The sequence below is a fragment of the Manis javanica genome, chromosome 17, assembly GCF_040802235.1.
Source record: "Manis javanica isolate MJ-LG chromosome 17, MJ_LKY, whole genome shotgun sequence".
In the NCBI taxonomy this organism is placed as follows: Eukaryota; Metazoa; Chordata; class Mammalia; order Pholidota; family Manidae; genus Manis; species Manis javanica.
Genome location: NC_133172.1, coordinates 17404555 through 17430550, shown reverse-complemented (window position 1 = coordinate 17430550; position 25996 = coordinate 17404555). Strand labels below are relative to the sequence as shown.

At 44.2% G+C, this 25996-nt stretch overlaps 2 pseudogenes; one reads left to right on the top strand and one right to left on the bottom strand.

The window, feature by feature from the left end:
• Positions 1 to 1385: 1385 nt before the first annotated feature.
• On the bottom strand, positions 1386 to 6649 carry LOC140847104 (uncharacterized protein C2orf78-like; annotated as a pseudogene).
• Positions 4966 to 20145, top strand: LOC140847103 (putative N-acetyltransferase 8B; annotated as a pseudogene).
• The last annotated feature ends 5851 nt before the right edge of the window (positions 20146 to 25996 follow it).

Below are 25996 nucleotides of genomic sequence, written 5' to 3'. Positions count from 1 at the left end.
CTTGTAGAAGCGAGGCGCGGGCCATGGTTCCCTGGGTGAAATAGAGAGGGACCACCCTTTAAGATGGGCCTGTCAGTGTGGGGACACCCCTTACTTACCAAAATGGGGTCCCCGCATTCCTCAAGCTGTGCTATTTTTGCACAGAAAAGAGGGGTAAGAAGAGCAAAGGTTGAATGAAAAAACCCACCAGTACAACCAAACTTTTCACCGAAAAATTGTGTGTGTTGTTCCCAGGAATCGCCAAGGGCATCCTGTTGCTTTCTAACCGGTGTCATTTGAGAAATCGGCCTCCATATATTCAAATGATTAATTTTGAGGCTTTGCTTTTATGTTCAGTGAACTCTTCTTCCTTGAGACCTTGCTTTCCTCCATGTCACACCCCACCAAGTCCCCTTCGTTTTATGTCCTGAGTATCTTTTGACTCTGTCCTCTCCCCTCCGTCAGAATCCTGATGCAGAACTTGCCTGATCTATTGCTTCTAGGTCCTGATTAGTGTATATATTTATCGATCCCTGTTTCCTTCCAGTCCATTCTTCACATAAGACATGTTTTTAATAGGCAACTTGGAAAGTTCTCCTAAATATTGCACAAAAACATTGCTTCAAGAATAAAAACAAACTCTTTTCCGTGGTCTTTAAGACTCTGCATGGTCTAGAATCCCCTCTCTTTGCCCAGCCCCATCTTGTGTCACTTGCCCTCACTTTCTATACTTCAGGAATGCTGAACTAACCTTACTTGATTCTATATAACTCCTACCGAAGGCAGCTCAAATACTGCCTTTTTACTATCACTCCTAGCCTTATTAAGTGAAGTTCACGGCCCCTTTTTTATCAGGTTTTATTTTAAAATACGAACTTGAAGTTCACTACTGGTTGCATTCGATGGCATCAGTTGTGTTAGGACTAAAAGTAATGTGTAAAGTGGAAGAATTGGACGTAAACGGTTTCAGTCAACAGGTGCGTATTAACGACACCTTAGTGTTCAGGACTGGGCTAGATTTTATTGGGGACGCAGGAGTTCTGGCCACCTGTGGTCTTAGATGTGTCTTATTTGTGGAGCCCTTTGCACTGTTCTGCTGCCTTGTCTGTTTTCAAGGTGGGGAAGCAGGCAGAGGGGGAGTATAGATCGCTACCAGGTGGGGTTGAGTAAGTGGAGCAGCAGAGTGCAGAGTAGGGAGAAGAGAGGACCTACTTTTGGGTTCTGCTTTTCATGTTCAAGGAGACTTCATTCTATGCAGAGAGACTGGCCGACCTACAATTTGTCTAACAAGAAAATGTATTAACAGGTGGAAAGGCTGTATCCCAGTTGGACAGCACCTGCCAGGGACTCGTTTCATCACTGTCAAAGTTCCTTTGAAAAAGGTAAGCAGTATTCTTTCAGAAATCCACATGCACCGTGTAGAACACTGGTTCTCAACCCTGTCACACCCCATTTTTCCTTTTTTGTAGCAAATACTTTGTAATGCCCCTTTAGTATCCTGAAATGAAGTTCATATAAGCACGACCTGCTTCCTTACTTAATTTCTTTTTATTTTTTTTACATTTTCTTATTAAGGTATCGTTGATATACACTTATCTTAAGAGTGTATATCAATGACACCTTAATTAAAAAATGAAAACATGAAAAAAGTGAAAACCAGTGTGGATACTACATTCACCCATATTATTGAGTCCCCACCCATACCCCATTGCAGTCACTGTCCATCAGTGTGGTAAGATGCCACAGAGTCACTACTTGTCTTCTCTGTGCTGCATTGTCTTCCCCATGATCCCCCCAACACCATGTGTAGTAATCATAATACCCCTCAATCCCCTCCTCCCTCCCTACCACCCACCCTTCCCCACACCTCCCCTTTGGTAATCGCTAGTCCCTTCTTGTGGTCTGTGAGTCCAGTGCTGTTTTGTTCCTTCAGTTTTGCTTCATCGTTCTACTCCACAAATGAGGGAAATCATTTGCTATTTGTCTTTCTCTGCCTGACTTATTTCACTGAGCGTAGTACCCTCTAGATCAATCCATATTGTTGCAAATGGTAGAATTTGTTTCTTTCTTATGGCTGAATAGTATTCCCTTGTGTATATGTACCACATCTTCTTTATCCATTCATCTGCTGATGGACACTGAGGTTGCTTGCATATCTTGGCTATTGTAAATAGTGCTGCAGTGAACATAGGCGTGCACATGTCTTCTTGATTCTGAGAACTTGTTTTCTTTGGGTAAATTCCTAGGAGTGGAACTCCTGGGTCAAGTGGATGTTTCTGTTTTTAGTTTTCTGAGGAACCTCCATACTGCTTTCCATGGTGGTTGAACTAGTTTACATTCCCACCAGCAGTGTAGGAGGGTTCCACTTCCTGCGCCTCCTCGCCAGCATTTGTGGTTGCTTGTCTTCTGGATGTTGGCCGTCCTAACTGGTGTGAAGTGATGGAGCACTGTGGTTTTAATTTGCACTTCCCTGATGATTAGCGATGTTTTGGAGTTGTGTCCTGAATCCCTTGTTTTCTAAAATACTTAACTGGTTGTCATGAGACACGATGTCAGCCTTCACGAGAGACTTTGAACATTTCTCCTGCTCAACCTAGACTCATCTCCTGACATCTTCAACTGTTCGAAGGTTAACTCTGACCCTTAGCCTTGATGTGCTTCTTACTTCTGCCATGTCCCGCACGCCAACTCCTTTTTATAAACCTGTAACCTCTCTCCCCCCTTTGTCCTTCCTGACCCTGGGCCGAGTTCCTTCCTCCCTCCCCAGTTCTTATCCCTCTTCCCTGACATGCCATCCACCTTGCAGGTCTGTCTTTCTCATACAGGCTTGCATCCCCACTCCCACCAAAGAGAAACCACAGTTGAAAGCATATCAAAACTCAAAAGACTTCTTTGTTACTCATCTATTAATTCTATTCCGTCTATTGTTTTAAAATCTGTCAGAATAAATGGAGGAACTTTTATCTGTCTATCTACATGTGGAAACATATCTATCTGTCTATGTGTGGAAACATATCTATCTATCTGTCTATGTCTGGAAACTTATATCTATCTACGTGTGGAAACTTATATCTATCTATCTATCTACGTGTAGAAACTTATGTCTATCTATCTATGTGTGGAAACTTATTATCTGTCTATCTACAGCTGGTGACCAAAGTGGCACCAACACTCCTATCAGGTCTTACGTTACGTAGCCATAGTAGTCAGCAATTTCTATTTCCTTTTCCCTCTCGGTGAAAAACTGTACTTTCCCTGCAAAGGTGTATTTGGCGGCATTCTCACGCTCTTGTTGAGCCTGCCTCTTCATAGCCTCCCGCTCTGGCCTCTGCTCTTCTGTGATGGGCTTTGACGTTACTGGCCCAGAAATATTGGGTTTCCTCCATGGATGTGGTTGGAAGCAGAATTCTCGGGGTGGAAGCTGGGTTTGAGGTTCGGGTGGAGGCTGGTGCTGGGGCACAGCAGTGGGAATGGGCTCCTGCTGCAGAGGAGTGCAAGATGATGTTCTGTAGGGTGCAGGTCCAGAAGCAGCGGACTGGGTGACCCTGGGCTGGGTAGAGTTGGTCAGGTGTGGTTGGGTTGAGTTGGTCTGGACTGGACCCAGAGATGAGCAGGCAGGACCTGTCAAAGGTGCACGCGCTTGCCGGGACGAACCAACTGCAGTAGGTTGAGCTGCGTCCGTAGATCCAGGCTGGGTAGAGGAAGCCAGAGCTGGCCGGCGTGAGGCCAGAGACTGTGGCCTCCGAGGAACTCGGCGAGCTTGAGGCCTGTCCTCAGTCAGAAAAGGCAGAGGCACCAACGTGACCTTCCCAGGAGGTGGCCGTTCATCCTGGGATGGAGATGGACACTCTTTTTTGACACTGCCGTCTGGTTTCTGGGCTTTGGCATGAGTTTTCTCAAGACCTTTACCCTGTTGTAGAGTATTCAGGCATGGTTTGGTGGCCAGGGGTGGCTGGGGGTCTTTGGGGTTCCTTGAATTTCCCAAGGCCTGGGAAGAAGAGAATCCAGTTTCCTTATCAGCCTTCTTCCCCAGTGCATGAAAAACCTGCACAGACTCCAGCATGTGCATGCCTAGCATGCTTCGAGGTTTTTTAAAGCTCTCTTGGCTGAGCTCAGGTTGGTTTTTCTTGCGCTTCATCCTGGGAATGGTTGCCTTTTCTTCTGCCCTGGCTCTGCTCCCGGACTGCTTACCCTCTGCAGCTTTCTTGGGGTTGCTTTTTCTGGTTGTTTTGGTCTTTCCCTGTTCACGGCTCCTAGTTTTGCTGGTCCCGCCTGATGCAGCTCTTGCAGATTTGCGGTTAGGAACCTTGTCACCGTCTGCAACATTACAGATGCTCACGTCTCCCCCTAAGAGACCCTCCGGGTCCTTTGGCTGGATTTTGGCCTTCAGAGCAGCACTGACAGGCTCAGAGGCCTTATGTTTGGTCTTCCTGGCTTGACCAGAGGACCCGTTTTTGATACGTGACCTTTCCCACAGCTGGTTTAAGTCGATGGCTCTGGTATCTTTGGCTTTGACCACCTCGGGACCTTTGGACTGATCGAGGTCTTTCAAGGAGCTGAAGAGCTGAGGGAGGTGACTGTCCTCCACCGGGCAGCAATGTTAGCAGAACCGCCGCTCGATTCAGCCTCATTTCCAAGTGTCCCTTGGTCCTCAGGGCTCAGGCTGTTGTTTCCCAGGTTAGTGTCTTCAGAACCAGGCTGCCTCTCTTGGCCAAGGGGATCAATGCAGGCCAGGAGCTGGTGAATATCAGGGATTTGTAAAGGGAGGAGTGCATCATCTTGGTCTTCTGTGGGGATCTGGGAGGGGAGGCATCCAGAGGCTTTGAAGGCTTGGTTTTAATATCATGCAAACTGTTGTTCTCCGTTTCTTCCTTATTTCTACCTGGAGGAAGCGCTGAGGAATTACTGGAACTCTGGACTGAAGCTGTCACTGAAATGCCTCCAGCCTCAGGTGGTGGGTTACCCTCCAGTGTGTGGATATGTCTGCTGCTGCAGGTCTTGGGGAATTCTGGACCTTGCGGCAGACAAAATGTCTGGCTTGGAGGCCGCAAACCCAGGGAAGTCTCCATCCCCAGCGAAGTCTCCATCACTACCAAGGAACAAGGAAGAGGTCAGTCTTTGGTAAGTGAGGTGCTGCGAGACACCACACAGCAATCATGCACTGTTCAACACGGACAAGACTTTTGTCCTAGTTCTTAAGCATCATGGGCAGCACCCTGTGCTGGGAGATAGAGGAGGCAACTGTTCTAGCTCTTACTGGTGATCACTTGATGTCACTGTTGCTCGGTTTCCTTTGTACTTGGTAAGGTTTTTGTAAGTCAAATAAAAGGTAAAAGTGATTTTTAAAGTATGAAATGTTTTACAAGGCTTAGTCTCCAATCCTGTCTGCTTTCCTGAGAAGTTAAGAGCAACTCACCCCATAGACTAAAAGAGAGAATGGAGCCCTTCCTGACGAACTATATAAGCAGGGACAGATGCGTAGCCTGCTTGCTTTGGACAAGATGCCAGAACACCAGGTCTTAAATCCTGGTGTCAGTTAAGGGAGTGAGAGAAACTTAAACTGGTACTAGCACAGTAAGTGAAATAAATACCTTCCAAACATCAGGAGTAGATGAGGAAAAGGGAGTTCATTGCAGTGTGGGAGTATACGGGGGGCACTGATCGGCTGGGGCCGTGAGAAGCACCGTGTCCCTTGGTACGCTCTTGGGCTTCATGTGCCTGTGGCATAGACGGCCGTCACGGCGACCTGCCTTCCCACCTCTATTAGGTCTGAAAATGAAGAGCACTGAGAGTGGTGGTCACGAAAGTCTCAGGACTCAAACTCCACCCATCTGTGGAGCTGCAGAGAACTCGGACCTGTCTTTTGAATGCTCACCTTATTCCTCTCCCTACTTGCTGTTTGCCCTCACCTTGAAAACGTGGTTCTGTGATGGGTTGAGCAGACGCAGAGTAGTAGATTCTAGATGTGGAGCCTGGTGGGAGGGTATCTGCGGGCTGAATCTGAGGCGCCGTCACCATTCCTGGTTGAGGGGCAGAGGCCTTCCTTCCTGTATGAGACACAGAGCCATAGGGCTGCAGGCAGGGGCCAAGTCCTCCAGATAGCAGAGGCCCCGGTGTGCCTTGATTGTAGTAACATACGCGGCTCCCTTGCTGGTAAAGAGGGGACAGTCTATGTCCCCGAATTGGCATGTGAGATGGTGCTCCCTGAACAAGGCTTGCAGAAAGTGATGGATACAGAGGGACCATGTTATTGGCATCTGAAGCCTTATCATATTGGGCCGCCATAGCATGGCTGTGTTCTGGTCAGTGACAGTCTCAGTGAAGTCTCCAAGGGAAGAGGACTTCTTTTCCGTGCTTCCTGTGATGTTCCACTCAAAACCACATGGGTAGGAAGCAGCTGAAGTGGAGAGCTGGCTCTGGCCAGTAACTCCAGACAACATGATTGTGCCAGAATGTTGGTAAAAGTAGGCACTACCCGTGAGTGGCTGGAAAGAGATGCCAGAGACTGATGGCAGCGGCCATGTCGAACTGGCGTCGGGAGCAGAGACCCTGGGAAGTTGCAGACACTTCCTGTTAAGGAAGAAGCTGCATGGCTCCCCATGGGAAGAGAGAGCTGCAGAGAACTTGGAGTTCCAAGTAAAAATGGATTTTGGAAATTTTCTGTAGGGGAAAAAAATCAGAGCAGTTGAAAATTCTCTGTTGGAGGAGTAGCATTACCTTAAGGTCACTGCTGTCAGGAAGACTCTAATACCAACTCACAGGAGGTAGCGAGAACCAGTCCGTTTCTGATGGTTCTCGGTGTCGGAGCCGTCTGGTACTCTTTTGGACTCACTGCCCGTGCTCCTAGTTTGGGCAGATGTGCGCGCAGACCCAGGAGAGGGGTTCCTAATGGTTCTCTAGGCTAGAAGCAACCTTCTTCCCTGTGAGCCTGCATTAGTATCTTCTCCTGTGCTATTTCCTAGAAATGAAGCATTTTAGAAGTGGGAGGTCCCTCAAGAACTGCTAACACTCCTGTGTTACAAGTGAGGAAACTGAGGCTTAGGGAGGTCAGATGGGCCTGTTGAAGTTCTCCCATTCTGGTAGTGTCATTACCAGGTTGCGGGACCCTAAGTATCCTGACTTCCTTGCCAGGACTCTGCTCTCAGCATCACACTGCCAGAAACCAGGAGAAATAGGAGTTTCCATATGGGCTTTTTTTTTTTTGTCCATTGGAAAATAGCACAGCTGCTCCCGTTGTAATCCCCAGTGTCTCAGTTTGCTTGTGCAGTTCGCATGCTCTTACCCAGCATTCACGTATAGGTGGTAAATTGAAGGGTCCATTCTTACCATCTTCAAGCCAGGTTTCTGATCCTCCGTCAAAATGACTACCTGAGGGTGAGTTTCTCAAAAAGTGGTTTTTGAGAGAAAAGAGTTGCTCTTTTTCTCTCTGTGAGCTTCAGGTTATTCATGTATAAAGTGGTTATAGTAGTAACAATATTGACAGTAATAATTCATACATCGATCAAAATGATATGTTACATATGATTTATAGAGAGGAAAATACAAGTTTTGGAAAGATAATGAGGAAACTTATGAGGAACATGTATCAGAAAAGTAAATAGAAATATAGGGATACTATTGAAAATGGGGGTATGTATGGAGCAGGCATTAAGGCATAAGTTTAGTAAGAAATGAAGTTCTGTATCATATGTGCAATGCTCTGAAAGGGAATATTGCCTCCTGTATGTTAGTGAGCATGAGTAAGCAAAATAACAGCCCATGGTAGAAGGTAATTTTGAATGAATTCCTGGACAGTACATTCAGACAGAGAAAATATTATCAGTAAACAGTTGCATACATAGCAGCAAAATGCAATAAATGTGTAAGTACAGGGAACTACAATTTTTGTAGACAAATGTTTCATTAAAACCTGGTACACAACAGAAAGCAAGATACTAAGTATAAAGGAATTCTATTATTGCGCCCTTTCATAGCTGAATGTTAGCCAGCAAGTAACAAATATCAAGCCTTGTTCAAATATATGTATTCTAAATAATATAATCAGATAAGAGAAAAGAACACTTAACAAGTATCATGAAAGTTTTAATATTTAGCTTATGACCTAGATCACAATCATCTTGAACATCCAGGAAAGTGTAATCCTCAAATCCCAGAACAACCAACAGGCTAGAATTAAATTTAACTTTTTTAATGTAGGAAAACCCAAACGACTCCACAAAATTGTGTTAGATAAATGTGGGATTCAAGATGTGGGGCTTGATTTCTCCTTCTTAGAATTGCTAACATCTAAAAGCAGATTATGGCTGTTCATTAGTGTGCCTTCTGTATTGAGAAGAAAATAACTATAGATGAAGAGCAGTTGCAGTCTTGACTTGAAACTTACTTATCACAAAAGCAGTTAGTCCTGATTCAAGTTAGGAGATAAGATATTTAAAAAGACTTAATTTTATTTTTAATAGGCAAAACGTGTACATAGTTTAAAAATCAGAATGACATAAAATAGTGAAAATTCTGTTTCCTCCACTCTCCTAGATAACCGCTTGAGTTAGTTTCTTGTTCATAGGAAGCATGATTTCTAAAACGTACTTCTAAAGTGTTTACATTCAAAACTGTAAGGTGCCGTCTGTGGTTCAGAGAGGCAGTGGGAAAACAAAACAGTTGTGTGTGACTTCTGATAAGCTCCTGTTTTCTGATGTGTGATATACCCTATCTGGCCTGGCTTTCCTTCTGAGTCTACTCATGGAAGCATTTGCTTAGATCAACTGTGTTCTGCCCTGCTCTGAGCAGATTCCACTCTGTGCTTCTGCTTTAATTTAAAATCTTTGAATGCTTCAACATTCATCTCAAGCTGCTCCTTTTTCTTGAGAGCTGCTCCATGCTTGCCTTCATTCCTATTTTTTCTCCACCCGCTTGGTTCGTGCGGGCCTGTGCTGATGAAAACAATCTTCAACTTCCTTCCTTTTGAATAGCCATGTACTCTCTATCTTCTCTCCCTACTTTCTGTTTTCTCCTGGTTTTGATAGAACACTTGAAAATGTGTGGATATTTCTTTTTGAACATCATTAAACTAAAACATAGTAAATTTGAAGTATTATTGGAGGGAGGCCACTACAGATGGTACATCTCAGTATATACTGCCAGTTTTCTACACCACCTTGTTTTCTCTGTTTCTGTGGAAACCCTTTTAAGAGGCCTCTGATCTCATTTCCTACCTGGGTGCCCTTTAAGATGCAATATTGGAAAAGAAACGGACCAGAGAGAGCCAAACTGGCCTCCTAATGGAACAGATGAGCAAAAACCAGATTTTCTTGGAGAGTCAATGACTTGTCCAAAGTCACACAGCTAGTAAATGTCAAAGTCAAATCTGAAATTAGGTCTCCCGATTTCTAGTTCAACACTTTTCTCCCATTATTTCATGCTGTTTTAAACCTGCTCCTGAATTTAGGGGCAAAAAATTTAATTAAAGTCCTTTAAAAGTTTCTTTCCTTACCTGACATGGTCAGAGAAGAAGAGGAAACACAAACCGTAGATCCAAGAAATAAGGAGAAGAACCTAGAAGATGTCTGAGTGACTGGAGATGAAGAGGACATGTGTCCAGTATGAAGTTCACTGATCACTTGCGATGCTCCAAGTCTATTTACAAACAACTCCGTGGAAACCCCAAGATTCTACAGGTGGTGATAGGTTGGTGGGAGAATGATGTCACAAGGAGACAGTTTAAAGGTACGAGGTAGCCAATAGGGAGGTCAGCTTCCCAACAAGAAGACAGGATTGGGTGGAGGCAGTAGTAGGTGAGCTAAAACAACACCTAAATGGCTGAGCTCTGTGAAGGGGGAATCCTACAGGACAGATGTGATAGCCTCCATTTCCTCCAGGATCTTATGTTAGGGAAATCATCTCAACGTTTCTTAAAGATGTTCACGAATATAAAAAACTAGTGCTGTTCGTTATGCTTCAGAAGTTGGAGACTGTTGAGAATTAGGCTTGGGGTTGATTAATGATTGTGTATTGAGTCCCCTATACAGAATATTATTGTTAACAACCATTTGATCAATAAATATGAGAGATGCCCTCTCAATCAATCAATTAATCAATACTGAAAAAAAGTTAAGGTTAATTGCATTAAAAAAAACTAGTGCTTATTTATAATATATTTTATAACCTATATTACCCATTTAAATTATATGTACTGTTAATTAATATCCTTAAGAAGGAGCAACATTTAGGTTGGACAGTTAGTTTGTTCTGAAATTCTATCAGTTGAGCTGTTTAATGAACTTGTCCCTTTTTAGGAGCACAAGAAGGGATTGAGGAGCTCTTTTTGTAATTTGGTTCAAGAATTGGATGAATTTTTTGAGTGCACCTTGTGAGGAAAGATCTGGACCAAGAATCTTTCCATTTGGTTCCCTCTCCTTGACTCCTATGTCCCTTGGGCTGGGCTGTCAAAGCCAGGTTGCACTTACATCTCTCTTCTGCTTTCTTTATTTTCTTCATTATAGGCATTGTTTGTCGGACAAGGCTTGATCTGGCATGCCCCATACCCCATTGAAGTCACTGTCCACCAGTTTAGTATGATTCCTCAGAGTTACTATTTGTCTCATCTGTGCTACACTTTCTTCCTCATAATCCTCCGGGGCCCCATCATGTGTACTAATCATAATACACCTCAGTCTCCTTCTCCTTCCCTCCCCATCCGCCCTTCCCCACCCCTTCTCTTTGGTAACCGCTAGTCCCTTCTTGGGGTCTGTGAGTCTAATGCTGTTTTATTCCTCCAGTTTTGCTTTGTTGTTATACTCCATAAATGAGGGAAATCATTTGGTATTTGTTTTTCTCTGCCTGACTTATTTCACTGAGCATAATTCCCTGTAGCTCCATCCATATTGTTGCAAATGGTAGGATTTGTTTCTTTCTTATGGTTGAATAGTATTACATTGTGTGTATGTACATCTTTATCCATTCATCTTCTGATGGACGCTTCGGTTGCTTTTATATCTTCGCTATTGTAAATAGTACTGTAATAAACATAAGGTGCATATGTGTTTTTGAATCTGGAATTTGTTTTCCTTGGGTAAATTCCTAGGAGTGGAAATCCTGGGTCAAACGGTATTTCTATTTTTAGTTTTTTGAGGAACCTCCATACTGCTATCCACAATGGTTGAACTAGTTTACATTCCCACCAGCAGTGTAGGAGGATTCCCCTTTCTCCGCATCCTCACCGTCATTTGTTGTTCCTAGTCTTTCGAATTTGGCCATCCTGACTGTTGCATGGTGATACCTCATTGTGGTTTTAATTTCATTTCCCTGATGATTAGTGATGTGGATCATCTTTTCATGTGCCTGTTGGCCATCTGACTTTCTTCTTTGGAGAAGTATCTGTTCATATCCTCCACCCACTTTTTCATATGGTTTTTTGGTTTTTGGGTGTTGAAGCATGTGAGTTCTTACTATATTTTTTGGATGTTAACCCCATGTCGGATATGTCATTTACAAATATATCCTCCAATACTGTAGTGTGCCTTTTTGTGCTGCTGAGTGTGTCCTTTTCTGTACAGAATTTTTTAGCATGATGTAGTACCATTTGTTCATTTTTGCTCGTTTCCCTTGCCCAAGAAGATGCTTTCAGGAAAAAGTTGCTCATGTTTATATTGAAGTGATTTTTGCCTATGTTTTCTTCTAAGAGTTTTATGGTTCATGACTAACATTCAGGTCTTTGATCTGTTTCGAGTTTACTTTTGTGCATAGGGTTAGACAGTAATCCAGTTTCAATCTCTTGCATGTAGCTGTCCAGTTTTTCTAACACCAGTTGTTGAAGAATCTCCATTGTATGTCCATGGCTCTTTTACGTATATTAATTGACCATATATGCTTGGGTTTATATCTGGGCTCTCTAGTCTCTTCCCTTGGTCTATAGGTCTGTTCTTGTGCCACTACCAAATTATCTTGATTACTGTGGCTTTGTATAGAGCTTTAAGTCAGGGAGCATAATCATCCCCCAGTTTATTCTTTCTTCCCAGGATTGCTTTGTCTATTTGGCATCTTTTGTGGTTCCATATGAATTTTAGAACTATTTGCTCTAGTTTGTTGAAGAACGCTGTTGGTATTTCAATAGGGATTGTATTTAATCTGTAGATTGCTTTTGGCAGGATGGCCATTTGACAATATTAATCCTTCCTATCCATGAACACAGGATGTGTTTCCATTTATTGGTATGCCCTTTAATTTTTCTTATGAGTGTCTTGTAGTTTTCAGTGTATAGGTCTTTCACTTCCTTGGTTAGGTGTATTCCTAGGTGTTTTATTCTTTTTGATGCAATTGTGAATTGAATTGTTTTCCTAACTTCTGTTTCTGCTAGTCCATCATTAGTGAATAGGAATGCAATGGATTTCTGTGTATTAATTTTATATCTGGCAAGTTTGCTGAATTCAGATATTGTAGTAATTTTTAAGTGGATTCTTTAGGGTTTGTTATGTACAGTATCATGCCATCTGCGAACAGTGACAGTTTGGTATCTTCCTTTTCAATCTGGATGCCTTTTATTTCTTTATATGTCTGACTGCCATGTCTAGGACCTCCAGTAGTATGTTGAATAAAAGCGGTGGGAGTGGGCTTCCTTGTCTTGTGCCCAATCTTTGGTGAAAAGCTTTCAGCTCCTGCTGTTAAGTATGATGTTGTCTGTGGGTTTTTCATATGTGGCCTTTATTGTGTTGAGGTACTTGCCCTCTATACCCATTTTGTTGAGAGTTTTTATCATGAATGGATGTTGAATTTTCTTGAATGCTTTTCAGCATCTATGGAAGATGATCATGTGATTTTTGTCTTTCTTTTTGTTGATGTGGTGGATGATGATGTTGGATTTTCAAATGTTGTACCATCCTTGCAGCCCTGAGATGAACCTCACTTTGTCATGGTCTATGATCCTCTTGATGTATTTTTGAATTCAGTTTGCTAGTATTTTGTTGACTATTTTTGCATCTATGTTCATCTTTGATATTGGTGTGTAGTTTTCTTTTTTTCTGGTTTCTTTGCCTGGTTTTGGTATTAGGTGATGTTGGCTTCATAGAACGAGTTTGGAAGTATTCCCTCTACTTCTGTGTTTTGTAAAACTTTAAGGAGAATAGGTACTATGTCTTCTCTAAATGTCTGATAAAATTCAGTGGTGAATCCATCTGGACCAGAGGTTATGTTCTTCAGTAGTTTTTTGATTACTGATTCAAATTCAGTGCTGGTAATTGGTATGTTCAGATTTTCTTTTTGTTCCTGGGTCAGTCTTGGAAGGTTGTATTTTTCTAGAAAGTTGTCCAGTTCTTGTAGATTACCCAATTTGTTAGTGTATAATTTTTCATAGTATTCTCTAATAATTCTTTGTATTTCTGTGGTGTCTGTAGTAATTTTTCCTCTCATTTTCAATTTTGTTTATGTGTGTAGAGTCTCTTTTTTCTTGAGAAGTCTTCCTAGAACCTTATGTATTTTGTTAATTTTCTTAAAGAAGCAGCTCCTGATTTCATCATTTTTTCTATTGTTTTATTCTTCTCAATTTTATTTATTTCTTCTCTAATCTTTTTGTGTCCCTCCTTCTACTGACTTTTGGCCTCATTTATTCTCCTCTTTGGAGTTTCAATAATTGTTAATTTAGAGTACTCTTTTGGAATTGTTCTTCCTTTTTGAAATATGCCTGAATTGCTATATACTTTCATCTTAGAAGTGCCTTCTCTGTGTCCCACAGAAGTTGGGGTGTTGTGCTTTTGTTTGTTTTCATTTGTCTCCATGTATTGCTTGATCTGTGTTTTAATTTGGTCATTGACCCATTGATTATTTAGGAGCATGTTGTTAAGCCTCCATGTGTTTGTGAGCTTTTGTGTTTTCTTTGTACAGTTTATTTCTAGTTTTATATATTTGTGATTTGAGAAGTTGGTTTGTACTATTTCAGTCTATTTAAATTTACTGAGGCTCTTTTTGTGTCCTTGCATGTGGTCTATTTTGGTAAATTTTTCATGTGTACTTCAGAAGAATGTATCCTGCTGCTTTTGGGTGGAGTGTCCTATAGATGTCTGTTAGGTCCATATATTCTAATGTGTTGTTCAGTGCCTCTGTGTCCTTTCTATTTTCTGTCTGGGTGATATGTCCTTTGGAGTGACTAGTGTGTTTAAAGATCCTAAAATGAATGCATTGCTTTCTATTTCCCCCTTTAATTCTGTTAGTGTTTGTTTCACATATGTAGGTGCTCCTGTGTTGGGTGCATAGATACTTATAATGGTTATATCCTCTTCTTGGACTGACCCCTTTATCATTATGTAATGTCCTTCTTTGTCTCTTATTTCTTTCTTTGTTTTGAAGCCTATTTTGTCTGATGCAAGTATTGCAACTCTTGCTTTTTTTCTCCCTGTTAGTTGCATGAAATATCTTTCCATCCCTTCACTTTTAGTCTGTGCATGTCTTTGGGTTTGAACTGAATCTCTTGTAGGCAGCATATTGAAAGGCTTGCTTTTTTATCCATTCTGTAACTCTATGTCTTTTGAGTGGTGCATTCAGTCCATTTACATTTACGGTGATTATCAATAGGTGTATACTTATTGCTATAGTAGTCTTTGGTTTCTTGGTTACCAGAGACTCAAGGGTAACTTCTTTACTATCTAACAGTGTTTCTTAACTCACTACTATGCTATTATAAACACACTTTTAATGACTCTTTTTTTCTATCCCTTCTTTTTCTTCCTCCTCCAGTCTTTATTTGTTAGGTGTCATAATCTGTACTCTTTGTGTATCCCTTGACTAAGTTTGTTGATATGTGATTTAATTTTCCTTTGTTTGGTATTTAGTTGGTCTACTTCCTTTGCTCTGGTTTTATTTTCTCTGGTGACAGCTCTTTAGTCTTAGGCACATTTCCATCTGGAGCAGTCCTTTTAAAATGTACTGTAGAGATGGTTTGTGAGAGGTAAATTTGCTCCATTTTTATTTATCTGGGAATTGTTTTATCCCTCTTTCAAATTTAAATGATAATCCTGCTGGGTAGAGTATTCTTGGTTGGAGGACCTTTGTTTCATTGCATTGAATGTATCGTGCCACTCCCTTCTGGCCTGTAAGGTTTCTGCTGAGAGGTCTGATGATAGCCTGGTGGGTTTTCCTTTGTATGTGATCTTTTTTCTTTCTCTGGCTTCTTTTAATACTCTGTCCTTGTCTTTGATATTTGCCATTTTAAGTATTTTATGTGTTAGTGTTGTCCTCCTTCGGTCTCTTGTGTTGGGAGATCTGTGGACTTCATGTCCTGAGAGACTATTTCCTTCCCCAACTTAGGGAAGTTTTCAGCAATTATTTCTTCAAAGACACTTTGAAGTGTCTTTTACTCTCTCTTCTTTTTCTCGTACCCCTATAATGCAAGTGTTGTTCCTTGTGGATTGGTTACACATTTCTCTGAATATTCTTTCATTCCTAGAGATCTTTTTATCTCTCTCTGCCTCAGCTTCTCTGTATTCCTGTCCTGATTTATATTCCATTATTTTTCAGTAACTCTATTAACATGCTTATTAGTTTTATTTTGAATTCTTTTTCAGGAAGATTGGTGATTTTAGACTCACTGTTCCTTCTTTCTGGTGTTTGAGGGATTTTGGATTGAACAAGGTACTTCTGCCTTTTCATAGTCCTGGAGCAATAGGAGTGGTCACCAGTGAGTGTTGCGTGTGTCAGCTGGGAGGACAAAATCTCTTCGTGCTTACCGGTTGCCATGTCTGTCTCCGCTGTCTATGTAGGTAAGCTGCGAGGAGAGAGCCGCCTCTGGGTTAATTCCCTAACGTGCCGTATGTGGGGTGGTCCTTGTGATGGCCTAGCGTGATGACGGGTAGCAGTCGAGCCATGTGTATTTTCTCATGAGAACAGAGCCCTTTCATGCCTCCTGGTGTCAGCCAACGTTTCCGCTGTTTGTGCCTGTAAGCACCTGCAGGGCGCAGCCACTGGGTCTGGGCCCGTTATCTGCAGGCAAGGGGAAGCCCTCTGCCTTAAGCTGTGTAGTTGCTGTAGGTGGAGCCGCCTTCCAGGTGGTCTGGAGTAATGGTGGTGACAGCTGGTTTGCGTACAGGTGCCGGTGGGGAGGTCTTAGTGGCAGTCTGCTTATCACGGTTAGGGGCCTTGTAGTGCATTGCTAACCATGTGGATAGGGCGTCTGAAGCTCCTGCAGGTTTCCAGCCTGCTGGGCTGAGTATACTAGCATGATTTTTTCCACCTGTTCCTTCTCCTAAACAATTGTTCCTTTAACTCTTATAAAAGAGCCTGCTTTTCTATTGTCCCAGAGCATCTGGTTGTGGAAACCTGTTCGTGGTCTTAGTCTCAGACTGCTTTTCAGCTCCTCTAATCTCCAAAGTACTGTGCAATGTGAGTCTATGCTCTTGGGGCAGATTACTAGGGCTGGTTTTTAGCAGTCCTGTGCTTCCACTCCCTCCCCGCTCTGATTCTCTTACCCCTGCTAGTTAGCTGGGGTGGGGGGAGTGCTTGGATCCTGCTGGGTCGGTGCTTTTTACTTTACCCTTTTCCGTGAGATGTTGACTTCTCCCCGATGTAGACTGGCTGGTGTACTCTTACTTATGGTCAATCTTTTAGGAATAGTTGTATTTGCTGTATTTTAAACATATATGTGGTTTTGGCATTTGATTTCCACCACACTATTCACGCCACCATCTTTTCTCCTATGTTCCTTATTTTTAAGTTATATATTTCCAAAATGGAATTAGAACATACTGTCTTACAATCTTTTATTTCTTGGAGCTATATATGTCAGTACATCCTCCTCATCCTGTAGTCCATGCTGGGAGGGAAGGATGGAAAGCCTGAATGTAAACTGAGGCCATGGGGTGTTGAGGAAGCCACAGACCTCCTGTGAGGAAACAGGGAAGGAGAGGCTGGGGACAGTCTGCCAGCCTCTGGCCCTTCAGCTTGACTATTAGGTTTCTGATGGATTAATGTTAGAGTTACTAGGAACCCTCCCCTGCACTTTGGCCCTCTGTTGCTGGGTCACACTGAGCTTGACATGGAAATGTTGAAAATAATCTTAAGCATACAGAAAACCTTGTAACAAACACCGATGGCTCACCCTTTACCATTTCTGATGGGGAAAGTTCCGGGATGGCTCCTTAGGGGCAGACATGAGTTTCTCTCCAACTCTGACCTCTCTCCAGCCTCCTCCTGGAGGCTCTTGCCAGAAAGCTGGTAGGCATCTCTGACTCCGTCCTCTGATCTCAGTTAGATCGTAGGTAATGCCCGCCATTTCTACTCTCCAAGCACCTCCAGGCCAGCCAGGTCTCACCATTGGGGTCACTCTCTTGGGGCTGAGCCACTGCTGTCTCTCATTGGGCCTCTGCCAGCCCAGATGGCTCCTCTGTGAACACAGAATGAGGCACCCTGCCTTGGCAGAGGTAGCATATTGCATGTGCAGTTCAGTGGGCAACAATGCTTTTTTTGAGAAAAGAAGGAAAAAATGGCTTTCCTGTGGGCAGACTTAGCTCTGACCACAGCTCACAGCTTGTTGGGGGGCAGGTAAGGCTCCACTTAGGTTCCCACTCAGCCTCCTTGGCCAGGTGCTCTTCCAAGGAGAGCAAAGTGCATCTGTGCCTGGGTCCTCCTCTCTGGACCCCTGCACAGCTTGTGGGGCTGGGGAATGCCTGCTCCCATTCCCACCTCCCCCAACCCTTCTCCACAAGAACCCAGATGTGCATGCATTCACACACACACTCACATAACCCTGGCTCTTGTTACTCCCACCAGAAGCATAATGGCCTCCTGTGGCCCTGGGAGTAGAGTCCTAACCCCTAACCTGGAAGGCAGGCCCTGCAAGGCCAGAACCCCACTGCCCACCGACCCTCCTTTGGTGGCCTTGTGGGCCGTCGTTCCCTGAAAGCCTCACCTTTGTCCTGCCTCAGAAACCTTTCATCTGCTGTCGCCTCAACCTGAACCACTGCCTTCGCTCACCCTGCTCAGGCCTACCTGGCCTCTGAACTCTGCCTGTGTCCCCCCAGTGTTCTGTTTCATTTTCCCTCTTTACTTGGTGCTACATCTCAGCACAGAACAGTTAACTGCTCTTGTGGCACAGGTCTGACCGGGGTTCAGAACCCACCCCAGCTGCACCCAGTGGCTTGTGTCAACATTGCTGAAAGCTGAAAAGGCCTCGCTCATTATAGGTGCATGTACATAACACTGCCTGCTGGGACTGATGGCAGTGGGTGAATGGAGGTGGAGCCTAGTGAGGTAAATGCAAGGAACTGAATAAGATCAACAGCTTCACAGGCACCAGGTATAGCACACACAGGGAGAAGCCAGCTCTCAAGGACCTTGTGTGCTGAGCCAGGGGATGTGGACTCTGGCCTGTGATGACAGCACACAGGATCAGGGTGCAGCCAGGCTCCTAGCAGGTGTGCATAAGGACTGAGGCCATCACATGCTCAGTGGGACCAGGTAGGTGAAGTCTGGGCCTGAACCACTATGGGAAGAGAGGGTACAGGCCATCCAGAAAGGTAAGCACTCCTGAGCTCTCCTGGACCCTGCTTCCCCTCGGGACTCCGTCCCTGCTGATCACACAGGTTACTGTAAACGGCCCCCTGTTCTGTCATAGCCCAGCTTCCCACCCTGGGGATTTATGCTCATCAAATGTCCAGGTACCAGCCAATGTGATGCCATCCAGTGCCTGGTCCGCAGAGGTGGAACAAGCCCTGCCTTGTCTGTGGGGAATGCCCATCTGAGGCTGAGGGCAGAGGCCAGGCTGGACACACAAGGCTGTTGTAGCAGGTGAGATGACTGGGTGGAAGGACAATGCTCTGAGTATGGCTTTGAGTCCAGACCATCCTAACTATCAACACTGGGCCATTTTTGGTGACTGACTCTCATGGCACCTCAGGAGCCCAAAATTTTTCAATGAAGAGAAGGAGCCATTGCTGAAGTTTGTGGCCAGGACCAAAGGATTCCTGCAGTGTTTGGACTTTGGAAGGGGGACTGATGGGCCAGGGACATAGGGTCAGGCTGGTGCTAGGTGTTGCCCCATTGTAGCAAGCTGGTAATGTAAGGAAAAGGGTAAGGAGGATGGAGAGGTTGGTAGTTTATGTGCCACAGCTTTATATATGTTATTTTATTAAATCCACCACACTATCCTGAAACACAGGTTTTACCTCACTCAATTTACAGATGATGAAACCAGAGAGGTTAAGCAATGATCCCTAAGTCACAGAGCTAGAAAGGAATAGAGCTAGGACCAAATGCAGGTCTTTCTGACCCTACACTTTCTCCCTTTGGGGGTGGCCTGCTGCTTCACAGCTGGATGGTGGAAGAGGTGGGACACTCACATGGCTTCCTCTCTCTTCCCTAAGGTGACTGGGAATGCACCCAGGGACATGCAGCTCTCTCATGGACTTTGAGATTCAGACACACAAGCCGTCCGTGACTCCTTGTCACATCCACAAATACCAGGAGAGTGACCACCAGGGCATCCTGCACTTGTTTTCCCAGGATGGCTGAGTATATCCCCAGTGCCTTCCACCATGTCCTGACCGTACCCCTGAACCCTTGTGCTCTTGCTTTTGGGGCCCCTCACCCTCTTTCTGGTCTCTGGCTCTTGGGTCCTGGTCCTGGTGGCCAGTCTTTCCCTCCTTGCTGCCCTGAGGTTCCTTGCCAAATACCCCTTGTCTGAGTTCGAAGCCTTATATTTGCGCACAGACATAACTGACATCACCAGGTCCTACTTCAACGAGTGCGGCTCCTGCCTCTGGGTGGTTGAGTCTGAGGGCCAGGTGGTGGGCATGGTGGGAGATCTGCCCGTGAAGAAGCCCTCTCTGCAGAAGGAGCATTGCAGCTGCTTCATCTAAATGTGGCCCTGGAGCACTGTGGTCAGGGGATAGCAAAACCCTAGTCAGGACTGTCCTCCAGTTTGCGCAGGAGCAGCGCTACAGTGAAGTCATCCTCGACACCACTGTTCTGCAGCTCTCAGCCTTGGCCTGCTACTGCAGCCTGGGCTTCCAGTTGGGCCAGTGTTTCTTCTTGAGCTGGAGGCTAATTGCTATTCCCCCATTTCAGTTCAGGTACTGCCTCCCCTCTGCTCAGGTCTCAGGCACAGAAGCAGGGAGGGGTCCTGTGATCTGTTTCCTGCTGGATTACTCAGGGGAGGATTGGTTCTTCCTGATCTGGACTGTGGGCTAGCATCCTGCAGGCACAGGGCATGCACACAGAGGTGAGGCATTGGCTCCCGGGAACCGGTAAGTACAAACTGCAGATGGTGATTTGTGCTGGGGCCTCTTCCACGGTGTTCCAGAAAGGAGGCAGGATGGGGAGGGTGCAGTGCAAGATAAATTTGGATGTCTGGAACCTGACCCAGCAGCAAGAAAGCCTAGAACGCTGACTCTAGACTTCCCTTCACCTTTCTTCAGCTAATAAGAAATTTATTCAATTTAAAGGATTAAGGTAACCCCACCCCACTAAAATAACATCTAAATCAATTACATTGGGATGTGCCCCCAACTTAGGGCTTTACTTACATACCTAAGGTAAAGAGCTTGCACTATAATAAAAAGGTTATATAGCCTAGAGCTGTATATTGACCTGTCAATCAAATGACATAAGACACAGGGCAGGACTTCCCACCATCTTAAGAAAAAATGAAGTCCAACCTAATCCTAATAGTGGGGCTGGTTCCAGTTTGCATAGCCTGTTATCCTGTCTCTAGAGTGTACTTTCCATTTTACCCCAATAAATTTTTGCTGCTCTTACTTGGTATCTCGCGTCTCAACTGGATTCTTTCCTTCGAGAAGACAAGAATCAGGAAAACACAACATGTTCAACCAGTAAAAATAATACATATTCCTTTAGCTCATGAGTCTGTGAGTCAGTAATTTAGACTGGTTTTGGCTGGGCTGCCCTGTTGGTCTGAGACAGACTTGTTCCCATGTGGTGGGTTGGCAGAAGTGACAGGGCCACTGGACTCTCATTATCCAGCAGGTGAGCTCAGCACACCTTTTAAGGGAACTGCAGAGGAGGAACGGAAAAGAAACAAGCCTATGCTTTCCCATGCTTCTGCAGGTGTCACAGCTGCCTCAGCTCTGACCACTTCATCCCCAGAGCCTCTGATACAATAGCGAGGGAGCCCAGGCTCTGTGCTTGTGAACGCATCCCGGGCACCCTTCCCAGCTAGTCCCCCAGCAGACTGGGTAAGCTCACATGGTGTGCATCTGCTCCCCAGCTCCCCTACCCACAGGCTGCGCCCCAGAAGTCGCTGAGTGTCCCGGTGACTAGGATGTCCAGCTGCCATCTCCATTTTGGTCTCTTTTCTCCCCGGTCTTGGGTGTTGCCCACACTCTCCTCTGCCAGGCCACCCACCACCTCCTGCCCTTGTGCCTTGCCCCACCCATGGTTTAAATCAAGCTTAGCTTGTGTCCTGAGTGGGAGTTCCGCTTCTATTTCATTGGGGGTGGCTCCAGCCTGGCCTCTCCTAGAGGCAGGAAGAGGAGGGCGCCGGCAGCAGGACACTGGCTGGAGGCGTATGAAAACTGTATGATTACAAAACTTTTTATGCCCACTAGATTACTATTAGCCCATCAGATCAATCCTGTACCTTTCCTTCTCCCTGCAGTGGCAGCCATCTCCCATAAGCCTCTGGCTCTGCCTCAGGCTGAGGAAGTCAAGGGGTCCCTCTGCTCCTCTGCCTGGCAGTCGATGGGAGGCTGTCATGTGCTCTGAGAGCAGGGGCCGAGGCCAGGCCCATCCTGGCTGCTTCCTCCTTTTCTCATCTTCCCCAGACCAGATCCACACTCACTGCCAGCCGACATAAAGCAGCTGTTTCTAGAAGGATTCAGGGAAGGGCCCCTATGCTGTACAAGTGACTGCATGCATGTCTGTAACTGGAGAGAGGGACTTTAGGGCAAGACAGTGGGCCTAGGAACAGGACATCAGGCTGGAGCTGCAGAGCAGGGGGCAAGGTAGGACAGATAAGAAGTAAGATCTGAGGTCCGGTGGAAACTCCGAAGGGGTGATCAGGACAGATGAAGGGTTGCCAGGGGTTGTGGGCGGGGAACCTGGGCAGGGGTGGCTTAGTGACTGCATGTGTTCTTCTGGGGGCCTGAAAGTGCTTTGAGACTTGAATTAGATGGTGCAACACAATGCTGTGAATGTAGTAAATGCCACTGAAGCATACACTTTAAATGGTTAACTTTATGATATGTGAAATGCACCTTTAAAACAGTTAGAGAAACAAAAAGGAAGAGCTTCGATGTCTCTGAAACTCCAAAGAAGGTTTCAAAAGGTTGGAGAGAGCCGAGGTTTGAGAGCATTTGTTGGGAGAGTTGCTGATGGCCATGAGTCTGTCCTTACCAAGGAAAGGGGATGGGGAGGCAACACCTTTCACCCCAAGCCCCTGAGAGAGACCCTGGAGGACACCTCTGTCCCCTTCTGCTGGGGAGCAAGAGCTGATGGTTGAGAAATCTACAAGGCACAGTGGGCACTTATGGGTCTTCAACTTAAGTAGACATAGGATGTTGCTGGTATGTGTGTGTGTGTGTGTGTGTGTGTGTGAGAGAGAGAGAGAGAGAGAGAGAGAGAGAGAGAGAGAGAGAGAGAGATAGAGATGGGGGAGGAGAAGATGGAGAAGGTGGGGAGGAATGGGCTCTTCCTGATCTAGGGCTGTGGGCCAGCATCCTGCAGGCACAGGGAATGGGGACAGAGGTGAGGCATGGCTCCCAGGAACTGGCAGGTACATACTGCATCTGGCGAATTGTGCTGGGGCCTCTTTGACGGTAGTTTCCATAAAGGAGGTAGGACAGGGTGCAGTGCAAGATAAACTTGGACATCAGGGACCTCACCCAGCTGCACGAAGACCTAGAATGCTGACCGACTCCAAACTTCCCTTCATCTTTCTTCAGCTAATAAGGAATTTGTTCAATTTGAAGGATGAAGTTTTATGCTGAAGTTGGTAAAATTTTGGGGACATTAAGGTTCCCTTTCACGTAATGGTGTTCGGGTTCGCTAGAGTCAAACTGTGTATGGTTTTGCCTCCCTGCACACTGCTCTGCCCAGCGCATACACACGTGTGTGTCCCTGTGCATGTGGTACCTGCAGGAAGGCCTGCCAGCCTGTGCTCCCTCACCTGCCCTTCCTCCTCCTCTTCCTGTGATTTTTATATTGGGGTGAAAAAGACATAACATGAAATGTACTATGTAAATTGTTGTAATGTGTTTAAATTCTTTAAAAAATATCATGCCTTTAAATTTGCTCTGCTTACATCTTTTAATAATTAGTTCATCTCCCTCTTAACCCCCTTACCTATTTTGCCTATGCCTGTTTTCCTACCCTATGGCAACCACTGGTTTGTTCTCTATTTATTAGTCTACTTCTGTTTTTTTCCTTGTTTTGTTTTCTTTCTTTGTTTATCATTGGTTGTTAATTCGAGATCTTGTGAATATATTTTGCATCCTGCTGAGAATGCTTCTGGGTCAATGGGGATGTTTAATAATGACAGAAGTATTTATTGTTTGTTTCAGCTGAAATCTGACTATATGTTAAGAAGAATTTAAAAACTGTCATAACATTTTCGGCTAAGCTATAAACTAATACTGAGATACTGACAGAATTTTTTAGGCTTTCTCCCCTAAAATGTATGGAGAGAAATTATTAAAAGATGTAAGCAGAGCAAATTTAAAGGCTGACTGTATGGAGAGAAAACATTCCAATGTCGGGTGAATTCATATATCAATCCTTGTTATGTAAATTGAATCTTTACAAGACCAGGGATTGGGGGTAGTCTAAAAGCAATTCAAAGCCCAGGTTATCTCTAAAAACCCAGACTTTGCTTACTCATCTTAAAATGCTTGTAGATACTATAAAAAAAATTAGGACACTTGAGAACAGGATTGTCTCGGACTTCAGAAAACATTTAAATATTCCAAAGACCTCTGGTAATATGTACCTCCTCCAGGACTTGACCTTGAAAGAAAACACATTCTGTGCTTTTGTAATGTAAAATTTCTATCCCGCATCTTCTCTAGGACCTTTAAAATACAAACGAGGGAAAAGTTTTTCATCAGAGGAAAAAAAATAAGAGAAGGGAAGTATTTAGACATTAGAAATTGGGCAAATTAATCTTCACAAATATTTGAAAGTAGAAAATGTTTGCAGCTTTGTATGTCTGTGTATGTGTCCTTTATTATAAGTGGGAAATACACTTCTATCTCTGGATAGTATTGCTACAATTAATAAGTTTAAAAACAAGCACTTGTAAAAAGTGGGCATTTCAGAAACTCCATTCTAATAGAAACTAACAAATGTTTTTCAAGTTCATGTGATCTGGAATCGGGTAAATTTTAAAAAGCTTAAGTCTTGTTAATTAAAATAGACATGTCTTTAGAGTTATAATAAGCGTTAGAATTAAAACTTTTATTCTGCCTAGGTTTACTTAAAAGTTGTAAATTGATGTTATCTGTTAAATAAAAAATAAAAAGCCTGTGAGAATGGCAGACTTTGATATCTAGTTGATAGAATCCGGACCTGAGTACCACTTTTTGAATAAGCCCACCCATCATCTTAGAGACCTAGATATCATCTTGATGCCCGGGGCGTTCTTGTTTGTGGAGTTGAAGAATGATCTTAGCAAACACCCAAGGTAGGAGAGCCAGGCAGAGGCTTTTATTTAGAGATATAGTGAAAGGACAGAGCTCCTGGCTCAGGCCAGGAGGGGACAAGACAGTCCGGGATGATACTTTGTCTAGGAGATTTATAAGCAGTTGACTATTTTTGGGAACCGATAAAGGGCATAAGGTGTGGACTTGTTAAAAGTGGTCTTAGGATGTTTGTCCTTGATGAGATATTAAGTCCCTTTTAGCATGCTAAATTGAATCTTACACATGATTACAAACCATTAGTGTAATAAAAATATGGGCTACTTTCCTTTATCTGGAGAGTATTAACTGATTTCACTGAAGAATGACTCTAGAGCTTAATGTTTAACACAGAGTTTTGGTAGGGGGTTTCCTTCCATGTAGTTACATTGCTCTGACTGCAAGTATCCTGCCTTGCTTTTTCCGGAGGCTCTCCCCCTATTCTGTCTAACCCCATGGCCCTTGTCTCAATCTTACTTAGGCTACAAGCATCCTCCAGAGGGACACCTCAGCAAGCCGCAAGCCCACTTTTTCCCTGACCCCTCCTCTCAGAAAGCCCAAAAACCCTGGCCATAAAAAGCCTCCTGACCTGTTAGAGACCCTTTTTCTTTGTTCTGCTGGCTGGGACAGAGGGTCCCTCTCAGGTTCAGCAGTGAACCTGCTTGGACTCTTGAATTCACATCCCCTCTTTTTTCTTTTATCTATTCCCTCTTTTTCTTTCACCTATCCCCTTTTTTCTTTCACTAATGAACCCTTTATGAATAATCTAGGCACAGCTTTTAAGAACAAACTTAAATAGGTGTAGTAGGTGAACTTTTAGGCAATAATTATGAGTTAAGGTGATATAAGTCTGGGAAGAGGAAATCCTGGGGCAAAATACCTCTAAAACTGAAATCAGTCAAAGGCAGAAATAAAGTTTAATATCTGTTTATTGCTTACAAACTGCAATCGGACCCTTCTCTCTTCTCTGTTCCAGGAGCACCAAAACCAGCCCTCCCCCTCCTCTCTCAGGTATAGATAAGCCCTCCGTTGCCCAGGTAATTACCCATTGATATGGAGATGAACTTCTCTCCACCTCTGACGAATGATGCAAATGCACTAAAGCCAGACTTCTTTCCACCTCTGAACGCCTATTGATAGGCAGATGTACTAAAGCCAGGTGAGATATTCTGGAAATGTTACAATTTTACCCACAGGCCACCCCTCCAGAAATCTCACCTTACAGTTTACTCATTCCCCCTCTTCTGACCTATCTAATAACATACAGTAGCAATAGCAATAAAATCTTGATAATCCTCAAGCCAGAGAATTCAGCCTATGCAGATTGAGTAAATGTGCTTTACAACACAATCTCTTACTAAGCACGAAATATGTTTCTACACTTGTTTACTCATTCCTAACAACCATGC